The following is a 15,756-nucleotide window of genomic DNA, read 5'->3' as shown; positions in this document are numbered from 1 at the left end:
AAGATTACTTGAAGACAATTTTATGTATATAGTAGCTGGAGGCCATTGCTTCAAAATTAAATAGAATGCTGAAGTGCATCTTGTAGCAAAGTCGAAAAGTATAAATATTTAATGAATATTGTGTGTTAATAGTTATGTGTAGTTTTTAAGCACAGTCTTTGTAGTATTAAAGGTATCAGAAGTTGGTTATAAATAACTGTTGTCTGTAGCGATAATTGAACCTACCTTCTAAGATTGTTATATTAACTGAGATATGTAAAACATAAAGCACAATACTTGGATTATAGAAAATTTATATTTTAAAAGGTAAGTTGTCATAAGGAAAATAATGGTGATAAAATGCAGTGGGGATAGTTATTTTAACAACATGAGTAGAGTATACTATGGCATAGAATATTTTATAATGCAACATAGTCTCATTTTACTCACTTTTTAAAATTTGTTTTTACTTTCAGATAGAGTAAAGCTTAATTTTCTTGAATGCTAGTGAAAAAAAAAGCTAACTGAAGCCTAACTGGAAACTTTTTCTTATTTTAAAACTTATTGTTGAAAACTATATTGAAATTTGTTAAAATTTTGTGCTTTTTAGAGTTCATAAATTATTTTATTTTTATATTACTAAGGATCATTTACTCACCTGTTTTCATCTGTCTGAAAGTCTCTCTTGTAGGAAATCCCATGGTAATTTATCTTTACCTTTTATAATATCTTCTGCATTATTTTTGTATTAAGTATGAGGATATCTTCTGTTCTAAACTGCCCAAAGTAAATATTAAGTGAGTCAGTTATCACTGAATAGCACTAATTCCAAAATATATCTTATGGTGTCTAAGTTTTTCTTGCCAATTTTCTAATTGTAGATCAAAGGAAGGAAATAAAAAAGAAAAACCTCTGAAGAGATAAAGATTATTTGGATTCTAGTCTATTAACATTATAGTGCAATTCTTGCTAACTTTCCAATTACTTATGTATCTCCCTGAAAATCAGATATAAATGTGCCAGCAATTGAATCAATCCTCATACCCAGGAATTTAATTTTGGCACAGATCTTCAAGCAGGATCCACATTTTATTTTCCTGTGGAAAAATAACATACCTTCTTAATTGAAGCAGAATGGATCTTATGTTTCTTTTCAATTGTGCTGTTTAGATGGTACCATCCAAAAGAGAGGGAGGAAAAATATATTTAAAAGTCATTTCCTTCCAAGGGCTGATTTCCCCCTTATTCCATTTAATGGTTATTACTTATTAAGAAAAATCCAGAGACACCACCAGACTGGCTTTAACTCTTTTATTCTTTTCTGTTAAGTAGTAGTGTTCCTCTACAAGTTCATGTAACAGATTTCTAGTCTTTATCCCTAGTTTTATATCTAATAGGAGAAGGATTTCTGCTTATAATAGTTTTAAATTAGGGATGGGTATACTTGTTTCAGTGAAATAAATGCCTTACTTATTTCTTTTACTCCAAATGTGTTTTTCTGCCTCTTTCATTTGTATTCTTGTGAATGTATGACTCTGTGAAATGATTCCATTAAATGATTCCATTAAAATGCAATATTTATTTATTTGAACTAATATATCTTAGTGTTGCTTTTTTGCGGTGGGAAGGCACTGATTTCCTCTGCTGAAATGTGCCTTAAACAAAAAGAAAGAAAAGGAGCAGATTTTGTTCTGGAGTTGTTTATAAGAAACAACTTCACAAGTACCATCGGACATGGCATTGTAATTCTTGTTAGGCAAAAGTAATAATCTGTATATGTCCAGTAGATGGCGCCAACATTCCCCCAAATAGAAAATAATTGTCATAAAATAGAAAATTTTGGTATTAATAATAAAATTGGCCCTTATTTAAGTAGAATTAAGTAATCTTCAACACATTTTCTTTTTCGAAAATGTAAAAAGAGAAGGTTGAAAGGAGGTGAAATGGTAGTTCATTTTGGATATATCAAACTTGTCAAGAATCTTTATCAAATTAATACAGAAAAACTTTAATGTTTAGTAGTTTATGAATAATCAAAGCTATCACAAGGTCAGTTTTAACAGAAAATATCTGAAACTTGAAATTTCAAATATGTTGTGTAAATGTCAAAAGCTATTTTTCCTACTATCTTGGTTTCATTTTTATGTGTCCTACATTCGTAAGCAAAAGTGCTGTGAATATAGTTTTGTCAGCAAGTAAATAAATGGAATTCTTAAGCTTTAAGTTAAAAAGGAAAAGAAATATTATACAAATCTAGCCCTATATGGTTCATCCTTATTGCACGTGGATTCTTTATTACTGCTGGCTTTACTTTTTCATTTTCCTCTAAATAAATAAAGATATATGAGAGAGAAGCTGAACGTTATAGTTTTTGTAGTAGTCTAGAATTTGTTAGTTGGTTGATAAGTAGCAATTTCTTAAGAACTTAAGAAATTCAGTAGCTTGGAACATAATGCAGGTACCCTGTAGAAACATTGCTTTTATCTAATGAATGTGAAGAGCTAGTTTTTGTTGTTGTAATGTGTGACATTGTAGGTATTCTTCATTTTGGAAAAAGATATACTTACATTTTTGCCCCATTCCTGGAAAGCTTTTCTCCTTAAATGGGACGAAGCTGAAAAGTTTATTACCATCCCCACACCCCAAAGAGACTTTCAAACAAGTTAAGTTGAAATATTTTCTGTTCTACTTACTACTACCACCACCACCACCACCACCACCACTACTACTACTAATGCCTTCATTTACATTGTGCTTTATAGTTAAAAAGGCCCCTTTATATACATCATTCCAGCAGATTTTTGTAATGACCCATCTATTATAGTCAGGGGGCTAATATTGCTATTCTTGTTTTACAAATGAGAAAAGTGAATCTTATACCTGGCACTTAGCCATTTAGCGAATCATTCATGTTCTCTCTCTTTCTCTGTTTGTCTGTCTCTCTCATTATTTTCACCCTTCACTCTCTGTTTTGGGGGAAACATTTATTCTCCATTCTCAATACTTGCTTCCATGTGAGGGATATTCATTACCGTAACGCATGATCTCTGTTCATTCTGCACAAGCCTGTCGAGGGCAGGATCTTCTCATGGAACCGCCTGTCCTCTTAGCACTGTCTGTGACTGGGCTGGGGAAAATACGTGTCATAACAATACTGAACCACATAAGGAAGCCCACCACTTGCAGGAAAAACACACACACTCTCACACACACACTATTCAATATTATCTTTACCAGTATTCAAGGTGATGTTTTGTACTCTGTCTACTCTTTTAAGTCAATTTGTTCAGAACTTGGGCAAAGAAAAGAGGTACTGAATTACTTGGCCTCCTCAGAGATTCCAATAGTGTCAATATCAGACTTTATTTTTTTTAGCATATCAGTGAGAGTTAGAAATATGGTAGCATTTTTAGATCTTTAGACATATATATTCTGTTCCATTTTGACTGCAAGATCCTTGTGATGCTGTGAGATTGAAGCCATTTTCAGCAGTGGTTGAAGAGCCCTGGGATTCCCTTTTCGGCATAAAGGTGCTTAAGGTGCACTAGATTCCTGAACCTCCAAGCCTGTTTTCACAGCAGCTGCTCCATGCTTCCTTAACGTTTTCATAATTCACATTAAGTTAAAATTCAGGGTAATATTCTGCTGCTAAAATTATTTGAATACTCTTGATCCAAATAAATATAAAAATGCCAAATTTATCGAAAATCCAAAGGCTATCCAAGACTTTTAAAAATTGTTGATATATGTTGTATAATTTTTGCAAAATATTTACTTCCTTTATTATAGTTTTATTACAATTGCTCCTAATGACAAACTAGGAAAAACCATTAAGTCATTCCAAAAATGTTTATGGAGTGTCTGCCATATGAAGGAACAGTGCTAGGCAATGAGAATAGAGTGGTGAGTCACAGACGATATGGCCCTTGCCCTCACGGAGTTTGCCGTCTTGTGTGGGGAGTAAACATTAGTCAAACAATCTGTTGGCATGGCTTTGTAGAAGAAATGTGTACATGTCACCTCATTGGTATAATAAGGGAATATGACCTAATTAGCGATGCAGAAAGTTCTTCTCTGAGAAAATGATAGTTGAGCTAAGAGGACAGTAATAAATGGGAAGTGTGAGACTCAAGAACTAAATGAATTTAAAAATAAGTGTTGGAAATGGATAAAATTGTACAATGTGTGGGACAAATGGGGTGAAACAGACTGCATGTGAACAGTTGGAAGAGCAGTGAGAACCCAGACAGTATTTGTACAAAGGAGTTCTTGGTGTCAAAGTAAGACAATACAGTATCAAAGGAGACCAGGCAGGATGGCCCATCCCTGTAATCCCAGCACTTTAGGAGACCGATGTGTGCAGATCACCTGAGGCCAGGATTTGGAGACCAGCCTGGCCAATATGGTGAAACCCCATCTCTACTAAAAATACAAAAAAATAGCTGGGCATGGTGGTGCATGGCTGTAATCCCAGCTACTCAGGAGGCTGAGGCATGAAAATCACTTGAACCCAGGAGGTGGAGGTTGCAGTGAGCCGAGATCATGCCATAGCACTACAGCCTGGGCAATAGAGTGAGACTCTGCCTCAGAAATAAATAAATAAACAAATAAATAAATAAATGTATCAAAGGATATCAACACAGTGTTTATAGATGTGAGCAACTGCAGAAATGTCTATGACCAACTAATATGTCAAGAATTCAAGCACAGAGTATCAGAGAAAGTTTAGCAAGAACAAGAGCAAAGCTGTGTCCTCAGCCTGGGGTATTGGGCAGCTTATCAAAACAACTACTGGCACACAATTCATAATGATATTTTGTCAATGACTGATGGCATATATGACAGTGATCCCATAAGATTGTCACTTTTTTTTTACTGTAGACTCTCTATGTTTAGATACGCTTAGAAACACAAATGCTTACCTTTACAGTTCCTACAGTCACAAGCTGTACAGGTTTGTAGTCTAGGAGTAATGGGCTGTATGTATCGCGTAGGTATGTAGTAGGCTATACCATCTGGGTTTGTGTAAGTCTACTCTATTATCTTCTCACAAAGGCAAAATTGCCTCATGATGCATTTTTCAGAAGGCCCCCATCATTCAGCGATGTATGACTATATTTAAACACAAGGGAGCAGGTCAGGGACTGAGACACTGAAGCCAAGGAATGATATCAGAGCTGGATTAACAGCAACTGTATCTTACTTCTCAGTTCCTCCAGCCTTGAATCAGAACTCCACAAGCCTCCTTGACTATAGACAAGATTGGTCACAAAGTATAAAGTTGAAGTTCAAGTGACATAGTGTCCATAGAAGAGGCTATTGGGAAGGGAAATCTGTGAAACATGCTAAGTGTTAGGAGGAATTTAGGTACTTTTGTAAATAAGTTACATGAAGATGTTACTGTAAAGATGGACATAGTTTGTTTACTAAATTTCAGAGCTCTTCCAAAATGTCCTCATTAGCCAAGACCAGAGAGCAGCATACTAGAAGAAGAGGCCTTTCAGGAACCAAACATAGCCCATGGAGATTATGATCAAAATTTTAAAGAAAACTTTTCAAAGATTTTCTTTTTTTTTTTTTTTTTGAGACAGGGTCTCACTGTGTTGCCCATGCTGGAGTCTAGTGGCACTATCCTGGCTCACCACAGCCTATACCCCCTAGGCTCCGATGATCCCTCCACCTCACCTCAGCCTCCTGAGCAGCTGGGACCACAGACACATGGCTAATTTTTTACATTTTTTTGTAGAGATGAAGTTTTCACTATGTTGCCCAGGCTAGTCTCAAGCCCCCGGCTCAATAGTCCACCTACCTCAGCCTTCCTAAGTGCTGGGATTACAAGCGTGAACCACCACACCCAGCCCCAAACATACATTTTTATAGATTTGTAGTAAAACTATGTTAGAAGTGAAGATGGTATTTTAATTATGACTAGGATATTAGTTAATTCCAAACAGAACGTAAAAACCCAGTTATATAATTTTATTGCTTAAAGACTCGGTAATCTAGTCCAGTTAATTTCTCAAAGTATGTGCTGGAGAACATGACTGTTACAGATATTCTGTGGAAAATACTCTGTGCTTTTGGAGACACCACATACACTACTCTCCCTGCCTCTGCACATGTCTCCACAGACTCCTAGAAGTTCTTAATAAATATAGAACTTGCTTAGTTTTGTTTAACTGAGTATTCCTCACATTTATTTGGCATTATTTTTCTTCAGAGTACCTCCTTGTATCCAGATGTTCCAAGACACACACTGTGGAAAACACGGTATCTCAAACTGTCATCTTAATTTTTTTTTTAGAGTGTATGTAGTTTATAGAATGGACATTTTATGTACATATTTCACGTGAAATTCTGAATATGAAAAAGGGAGACCGATACCTACATTTCCAAAAGAAAGAAACGAAGGCCTAACATATTTGTGTTAATTCAGGATTACCTGTGTTACATGTAATGTTAAATAACATTTGATCTTTGTTATACCTTAGGAGTAGTGCACCCTAAAAGAGAATGTATTTTTATTAGTCAACATGATATGGTTTGACACATGAAAACCTTTGCCAAACCTTTTGTTTCTTGCTAAACGACTTACTTTCCCAGGGAAAGGAAAGCTTAATGGAGTATCTCACAAAAATGTCTAGGATTGCGTAAGTAAATAATTTCTTTTTAATTGTTGGATGCCTCAGAGCTTTTTTGCCAAGAGACGAAAAATGTCATTTTCTTTGGAATGTGACATAGCGTTACTCTCAGAGACATTCAGATTTTTCACAGTCCCAGTCTTCTTCCTAGAGGATGGAGGAATGGACCTCTCTGCGAGTTTGCCTGGTTGGGGTGGAGGGGGCTACTCAGTAAATTCTTTGGACATTTTTCCCATTTATTTACTTCTGAGACATTTTATAATCAGCTTGGAAAGCCTACTAATTTTCTTTAACTTTTAGCAAACAGTGAAGCATGTGTAGACAAAAATTTTGAAGGGTATTTAAATTGAGGAAAAACATGAAACCATGCTTTATGAAATATGCCTTCTGTGTTAGAATATATTGAGGTAATGCATACATTAATTAACTTCATTTAGCCATTTCACAATGTACACATATTTCAAAACATGTTGCACACCATAAATATATACAATTTGTTGGTTAATTTTTAAAAATAAAAAGGAATAAAGACCTAACATATTTATACAATCATATTTATACAATCAGCACTGATCATGAACCACTTAAAAATATTTATCAAGGTACTTTTTTTCTGCTAATTGAGATGTAAAAGAATGCCAGTGACCAGTTAGCAAAGAAAAATATCAGGAAACCTGTCTTTGAATAAAATATTTATCTGCACAGTTTGATTTAGTTGGGTTGTTTGGCTTATATTTATTGAAAACTACATTGTATAGAACTACTTAATTATTTTCTAGTTGTTTTATTTCTAGGTGACAGTACATTGACATCTATATTAGAATATACACTTTAATAATGATCAATTGTAAAATGCTGGAGAAGATACGGAGAATGGGAATTCTTATATACTATTGATGGGAATGTAAACTAGTACAGCCATTATGGAAAACAGCTTGGAAGTTTCTCAGAAAAACTAAACATAGAACTATCATGTGATCTAACAATCCCACTAATGTCTGTTTATATTAAAAAAAAAAAAAAAAACGGAAATCAGTGAATCAAAGGGATACCTGCCCCTCCATGTTTATCGTAGCATTGTCCTCAGTAGCCAACATATGAAATCCATCAACAAATGAATGGATCAAGAAAATGTAGAACATGTACACAATAGAATACCATGTAGCCATATAAAAGAATGAAATATTGTCATTTGCAGCCACATGGGAGGAACTGGAGGTCATTATATAAAGTGAAACAAGCCAGGCATAGAAAGACAGATGACACATGTTCTCACATGTGAAAGCTAAAAAAGTTGATCCATGGAGATAGAAGTTAGAATGATAATTACTAGAGGCTGGGAAGGGTGTTAGGGGTGGGGGACAGGGAGGATGAGGCAGAAGAGAGAGGTTGGTTAATGTGTTCAATGTGTCACATAGAAGGAATAAGTTCTAGTGTTTAATAGCACAATAGGGTGACTATAGTTAATTTATTGCATGTTTTTAAATAGCTAGAAGAGAAGATTTGAAATGTTCCCACTACAAAGAAATAAATGTTTGAGGTAATGGAGATCCTATCCTGATCTTACCATTACACATTTTATGCATGTATCAAAATATCACATGTATCATCCCATAAACATGTACAAATATATGTCAGTAAAATATTTTTTAAATAAAAGGGCCAGATGCGGTGGCTCACACCTGTAATCCTAGTACTTTGGGAGGCTGAGGCAGGCAGATCACTTGAGCTCAGGATTTCTAGACCAGCCTGAGCAACATGGTGAAACCCCGTCTCTACCAAAAATACGAAAATTAGCTGGGCATGGTGACATACGTCTGTCGTCCCAGCTACTCAAGAGGCTGAAGCATGAGAATCTCTTGAATCTGGGAAGTGGAAGTTGCAGTGAGCCAAGATCACACCACTGTACTCCAGCCTGGGCAACAGAGTGAGACTCTGTCTCAAAAATAAATAAAATAAAATGAATTATTTTGCAAAAAGAGAGAGAGAGAAAAAAGAATGATCAGCTAGAACTACATCAGCAATTCTTGATGTCTTATCCAAGGGTGGAATGGGGTTTTATGGTCTTATCTGGGCAGTTTGCCTTTATTCATTTTCTAGATTTTGCTATAGCAAGCACATTTGTAGTATAGTTTTATACTGTTTTAAACCGTAACTGTTTTAAACAGTTATAGTACTGATAAGAACTGAGGCTTAACTTGGATTTAACTGAGATGAAATTAACAGAAGGTAGAACTGAGGAAAAGGAAGAGGGACAATTCTAAAACATGTGATACCTAATATAAGTGAAGAACTCTATGTTTTATGCATTTGCTTTCAGGAATCTCCTGTTTATATAGCACATACATTTTAAGTTCTTTCTCAACAATAGGAGTTATTGGTTTTTCTTTAGTCATAATTTCTCCCCAAATGTTATGTAATTTTGTTTGATGAGGATCCTTTCCATGCATCCCCACCTCTCTTTTACTCTTTCCCATAATAATTCAAGTCCTATAATAACCAACCAGAAAGTATTTACTTCTAAGTTTCTTAATGCCTGGGTCCCAATGTTGTCTCATATCAGTTTCTTTTTTCATCCTTAGTTGAAACAACCACCCCCTCCCTGCCCCGCCCAAAAAAGTCTTAATCTTGTGGGGTTAAATAAAAGAAAGAATGTAGTGAAAGGAAGATTCCTTTTATGCAAGCAGCAGAAAACTTGTAGGGATGACTGAAAGTGCCTGAGGGCATTTGGTCCCTATTGGTTTTCACTTCAAATGCAATGGTGCCCACAGATAGCCTGTATTGTTGTCAGTTAAATGGGATCATGAGTGTCTGAAAGGTGTTTGAGAATGAACCGAAAATCATTTTCACAAGTGGATGATTACTTCTGCCACATGTTAACCGAACTCTATCCGAATGGCCCAGATTTTTGAGCCTGCATTAATTGCTCTTTCAACCTTGACTGAGGCTTCTCTTATGAAAGCCCTTTCCAGGACTAAACCACTCTATATATTGATTTTTTTTTTCTTTCTGTATTTTTCCTTGAAAAATGAAGGCTTGTAGAAGAAAAGCCTTTATCATTCAAAATGTAAATTGGTTGTTGCATTTCTTTGAATAAAGCGCTAGACTCATAAGTGATCCACCAAAATTAATAGTTCTTTTTTTTCAGGCTCCAAATAATTCCCATCTTCTGTATACAATTATGTTTTTCAAATATTCATTAGTGATGATTTTTCATCATAAAGTAAAACCATGAACTCTCACAGCATGGACTCAGTGCAAATAAATTGTCATATTCTCATTTCTATTAGAATTGTGTGCCACCACTCTAATTGAAACTAAACTACAATATTTAGTAATGTGTGGAGAATTTTTGTGTGTTGCAGTATTCCTTGAACAATCTTCAAGTTAGAAAGGTTTTGTAAAGTGCTTTTAAAGTGTTTGAGTAAGCAAGTTCTTTATTTCATTTTACTATTTTCTATTTAAAATCTGGCGTAGAGAATATTAGCTATGTCTTTACTATTACTAGAATAATATGGGATCTAGTTCAAACATATTGTGATATGAAGATGGGTTAAATCTCAAGTTTTTAATCAGAAAATGAGTTCTTAAAATGTCATTGACTTTTGTGATTATAAATGTTAGCCAAGAATATATAGTATTTAAAGGAAAATGGCTAAACAGTTAAACTTACTTCTGAGGTTTTTGGCTCAAAAGAAAACAAATCAGAATATTACATATGAATGCATTTAAAAAAAACACATGCACACATTCAACCGGGTACTATGTAAAGACAAGCATTTAAAATAGTTTTGTCGTATAAACATTGCAGCATTAATGCTTGAAATTTATTTTTACTAAACTTCATTTTACTCAACAAATCTATTGCCAAGAACAATTTTATTGGTACTAAAATACATATGTTATTGATCAGGAAGTCTTTCTAAAGAAAAGTTTTTGTTCCTACTGTCACAGAACATTCTGATGGATTTCATAAAGACTATTTTTGTTCACAAATGAAAGCTTTTAGAAGTAATTGTGGTGTTGTCTTCCAGCTACCTTATTAATAGTTCACTCTTTTAAAAATCATGTTGACGCCAAAAAGGTTGTGTAATTTTTAATGTAGGTACTGAGATACTCTACTGACTATATGTAACTATAGATATAGAAGATTTTTAAAATATACTATTTGCCTTGTTGGTAGTAGCTATTTTGGCTTAAGGACTGGCCATTTCCTTAAAAAAAGAATCAATTAGGCAAATACCATTTAAAAAACTGTTTTCTCTTGACTTTTTTTCCAAACAGCATAAAATATATTCTACACTTCTAAATCATATATTAAATATATAATCAAAAATTTGAAAGTTTCGTTTCTTCATATCTCTGATATTTGATGATACAATATGACCTAAGAATAGCTGGATTTTTTTTTTTTTTTTTTTTAAGTCATAGGTGAAAGAAACTGGTATATATTTAGTTGTCTTTGTGCTTTGTTTCCTAGCAATCAGATATGTGTTTCTTTGGAGCAAATAGTGCTCTCCATTTGGAATAACCCATAAGAGGGATTAATACTTTATGATTATTGCTATGTTTATACTGACTGATAGAACCAAATGCTTCCAGGCTTTACTCTTGTGTGTTAAATCCGAGCTTTGTGTCAGTGCTTGCTAATTTCTTTGTTACCTAATCCCATGCAAGAAGAAAAGATTTTAAAGTTAAGCAGGCAATTTGTTGTTGTTGTTGTTCAAAGGGAACAACTTCTTAATACCTTGCTTAAAGTTGGATGTGTTCATGAAAACAAATACTTTAAATAGTATCTGAGCGGTTATTTTAAAATAATCCAAAACACTCTAGTTACATGAGTATTGTGATGCATTGGAAATAGTTCAATAGAAAAAGTTATAGTTAAATTAGTTTTGGAAATATGTGCTTGTAAAAGTGTCATGTACAATGGAATACCTCTTTTAACCCCATTCAAATAATTATTGGATCAAATTTAACTTTGATTAGGGATTCCCTCCACCTCCCCACCAGCCCCACCACCAACCCAGGGCCATAATAGAGTACTGGAGAATGTAGCATGGCCGTGAAAACTGATGATATTTGTGTTCTTTTGTTTTTCCATTCATTTCTGATTTAACTAAAAGAATTTGACAAAGATGACAACAAAATATTTAAAACCAAATTCTGTAGGTTGGTGGAAATGAATGTTAAAAAGCCCTCAGACACACACACACACAGAATCTGCTTTCCTCTTTAAGATCAGGTGAAAAAAATTCACAGTACTCGTTAGAAAATGCTTCTCTCATGCTGTGTGATAGATACTTATTTTATTGGATAACATTGTAAATTGTCACATAAAACCCAGTTAAATGTGTGTTCCCAGTTTGACTGGTATTTGACAGGTCTCATTTACATACCCTTAAAAAAAAGACTTCTTTGAGTTAATCATACAATCATGAGGAAGCTAGCTAGTAATGACTCAGTAGGTTACAAAATATTGAGGGAGAATACAGCTGCAGCATAGACCCACTAGCAAATCTCTAGTACACCTAGCCAAGGTACTGTCTGTTCAGCCTGACACACACATTTCTTAGATAATATTTTTCTATATGTTTATTTGGTAGACTCATACTTTATAATGCAATAAAATGCCAATTGTCCAGAATGCAAATGATAACAACATTAAAAATGGATTTTTTAAGACAAGTTAATAGCTATCAAAGATCTGTTAAATTAATGCCATTTCCATTGTATGTCAAATAAATGGTTATATTTAATTTTATCAGCTGTTCATTTTCCTTTTACAGCATTATGCAGTTATAATTTATTTTTATAACAGTGACTCTCAGACGCTATGGGATTCTTCCTAATCATTAAAGATCAAGTTATATTTTCTAACTGTTTGAAGTCAACTTGATTTTTATACACAGATTCTTTAAAAATTTGCTATAGTTATATATACAGTCTTTCTATATAGAGTAACTCATTTTTCTGTAATTAAGGATACTGGAGCCTGTAAATGTAATGAATAAAATCTATTGCCTAAGTAGAGCATAGTATCAGGTTAAATGTAACTTTCATGTATTTTTCTGAAATAGAACTCTTTTTGGCCTTAGATACCATAAAAAAAAAATTATAACCTAACACTGAACATTAAGAAACAACAACAAAGAATAGTAATTCAACAGTAATGCCAGGCATAAGATGGGTTAGGAGAAAATGCTTTTTTAGTTTTGTAGATGTCTTCTAGTAAATGGATTATCTGATAGTTACCAAATAGTAAAAAGATTTTTGCTCCATTTTCCTCTTTCCCTCCACGTTCCAGGCCTTCTGAGGTAAAAGGATTACCCATCTACAAGGAATTTAGACTACTCTAAATTCCAAAACTTGAGAATGGCCTTGGAAACTAGAAAACCCATTTAAGCATGAAAGCTTATAGGATGTCTCCACTATACTCAAGATAATGAGATAAAGGACTTTATCTTTGGTCTCCATACCAGAAATACATATGTATAGTAATAATGACCACAATCCCCCAAATATTTAATAATGGTAACTTTTTCTGATTACAAAAGTAAGATGTACCTTTATACATTTGCTGATGGTAACTCAAAATGGTATAGCTAGTTTGGAAAACAATTTGGCAGTTTCTTGTAAAGTTAAACATGTACTTTCAATATGACCCCACAATCCCACTCCTAGATATTTACCCAGGAGAAATGAAGATATGCTTACACAAAAAGACTTGTACACAAATGTTTATAATAGCTTTATTTATGATATCCAAAGAAGTGAAAACAAATATCCACCAACTAGTGAATAAGCACATTCTTGCAAATCCCTACAATGGAATATATTGCTTAGCAATGAAAGGAGTGGGCTTCTGATATTAACTACATACAACAACATGGATGAATCACCAAAGCATTCTACTCAATGAAAGAAGTCAGACAGAAAGGCTACATATTGAATAATTCCAATTATATGTTCTGGAAAAAGAAAAATGATAAGATCAGAAATCAAATGAGGGGTTGCCAGAGCTAGGGATGTAAGGAAGTGATTGATCATAAAGGGCATAAGGAGACTTTTGGGGAGGTGAAAATGTTCTATAAGTTGATTGTGGTGGTGGTTACATGACTGTGTCAACACTTACCAAATTAGATTCCTGAAACAGGTAAATTTTACTTTATGTAAACTATACCAATAAACTTTACTCAAACAGTGAAAGGAAGACATGGCCAATGTAGACATAGTGGAAATATAGAAAGGCATAAAGAATAATATGAAATTCATCTTTAATTTCACTCATGAGATATTAACTATAAGATTAACATTTTGTTGCATTTTTCTAGATATTTCTCTATGCATATAATATGAACTCGTGTGACTACCTTTTTAAAACATAACATTATAAGAGTTTTCTCATATCATTAGTCCCTCTGTCCCCCTGCTTTCTGTCTTCAAAGTAACCCAACATTTTAAGCAAATTTGTTAATCCATCATTTTGATGATGTTGCAGCTGATTATTATTCTTTATGCAGGACCTTCACTGTCAGCAAGACTGACACTGAGTAGCTTGTGGTGTTGATGGTTTGTGTGTCACTATTTACTTTCACTTGTATATGACCCAGTTGCCCAGCAGTCTGCAAAGTGAGACACTCTGAAAGAGCTGAGAAGCAGGCTGTGGTTACAGGCAAAGGTCATTCCAGATGCTCTCTGTGGCTCCGAGCCACCTATTTGGTGCATATCTTGCTAGTTCACTTTCATAGAGGGCACCTGTCATGTCCACAGTATCTAGCTCCAGAGGTCATTGCTGTTAACCCTGAAATAAGAGCTTGGGTATGTGCATTTCAAAACAGGAAACTGCAGAGGAAAGACAGAAAGAGAGCAACTAAATACCTGTCACTAGAACCACAGAGAAGAAATTAGAAGCTAGAGCAAAGGTGGAGCAAAGGGTTTTAAGGGGTCCTTGAGAAGAAACAATGAACAGGTAAGAATAAGAGCAGTAATGTCTCAGCCAGTCATGAAATGAATTCACATTCCATCCACAAGCACAGATGATGGAATGAATTAAGGGCATATCATAAATGCTAAATAGAAGTTCACCAAACACTTCAGTTAGCTGATGTGCTGAAAGAAAATATATAATTGGTTTGGACCATTTGGGTGATGTTTTACAGTGCAAGAACTTTGTTTTTATTTTGACTTTTAGTGACTCCATGTTTTTTTTCCCCCTGGATTCTGAAAATTTCTGGGAATTTTCAGGGAATTAAGAAGAATACTTAAATCTGCCATAACTCTACCACTCAGAGATATTATTAGTAATATTTTTGAATTATTTTTACATATTCTTTGACAAGTTCCAAATCATTAACTATGTGTGTGGTTTTGAATCCTACTCTTTTCATATAGTATTACACAATGTGATACTTTCTGTGTTATTAATTTTATCAAAAACATAATTTCATTGGCAACATGGTATTTCTCTGTGGATATGCCAGCATGTATTGAATAATTTTACTGCTTCTGGACATTTGTTATCAGTTTCCAATAATATAAACAACACTGTTCTATGTATCCCTACAGCATACACCTTTATATGCACCTCTTTATTACCTTAATACATTTAGGAATGAAAGAGCATGACTATTTCTGTGTATTGACATGTTATCCTACAGAAAGATCATCTCCCAAGATGTTACACTCCCACTAGTAGTGAATGAGTGTGCATTCATTCCCCACACCTTAGCCAACTTCCTTTGTCACTGTTTCTAAAGAGGGGAGGGGGGAAAACAGTATGTTTATTGTGTTTTGCAAAATAGGATTATTTTAATAAGACAGAAACTAAAGATTCAGCCTAAGATTTTAGCTTTAAAAGTTGTGGAAGTCTAAAAATCTTAAGCCCCTAAATAAATAGTTAATCATAATACTTAAAAAAAAAGAACACTCAGAATTATATATAAATTTAGTTTGAACAGCCTCTGCACTGTGAATCCTTCATTTCAGAATAAAGGATTATGGTAAAATATTGAAAAATCTTTCTTTAATTTTAAAATTAGGCCTCTACCTGTCTTATTTTAAACTTCTAGCAATATTTTCCAGTTTTGTAGGGAATGTATTTATAATTTTGTGGCATAATTTTGGAATAGCTCTC

At 34.0% G+C, this 15,756-nt stretch overlaps 1 protein-coding gene across 2 annotated transcripts in view; it reads left to right on the top strand.

Moving 5' to 3' along the window:
- The window catches only part of CADPS2 (Ca++-dependent secretion activator 2), a 571,469-nt gene that overhangs the window by 340,425 nt on the left and 215,288 nt on the right, over positions 1 to 15,756 (top strand). The gene's annotated exons all lie outside the window — the stretch shown is intronic.

The sequence above is a fragment of the Colobus angolensis genome, unplaced genomic scaffold (assembly GCF_000951035.1).
Source record: "Colobus angolensis palliatus isolate OR3802 unplaced genomic scaffold, Cang.pa_1.0 Scaffold163, whole genome shotgun sequence".
Lineage (NCBI taxonomy): Eukaryota > Metazoa > Chordata > Mammalia > Primates > Cercopithecidae > Colobus > Colobus angolensis.
This window is presented reverse-complemented; position numbering and strand designations above follow the sequence as displayed.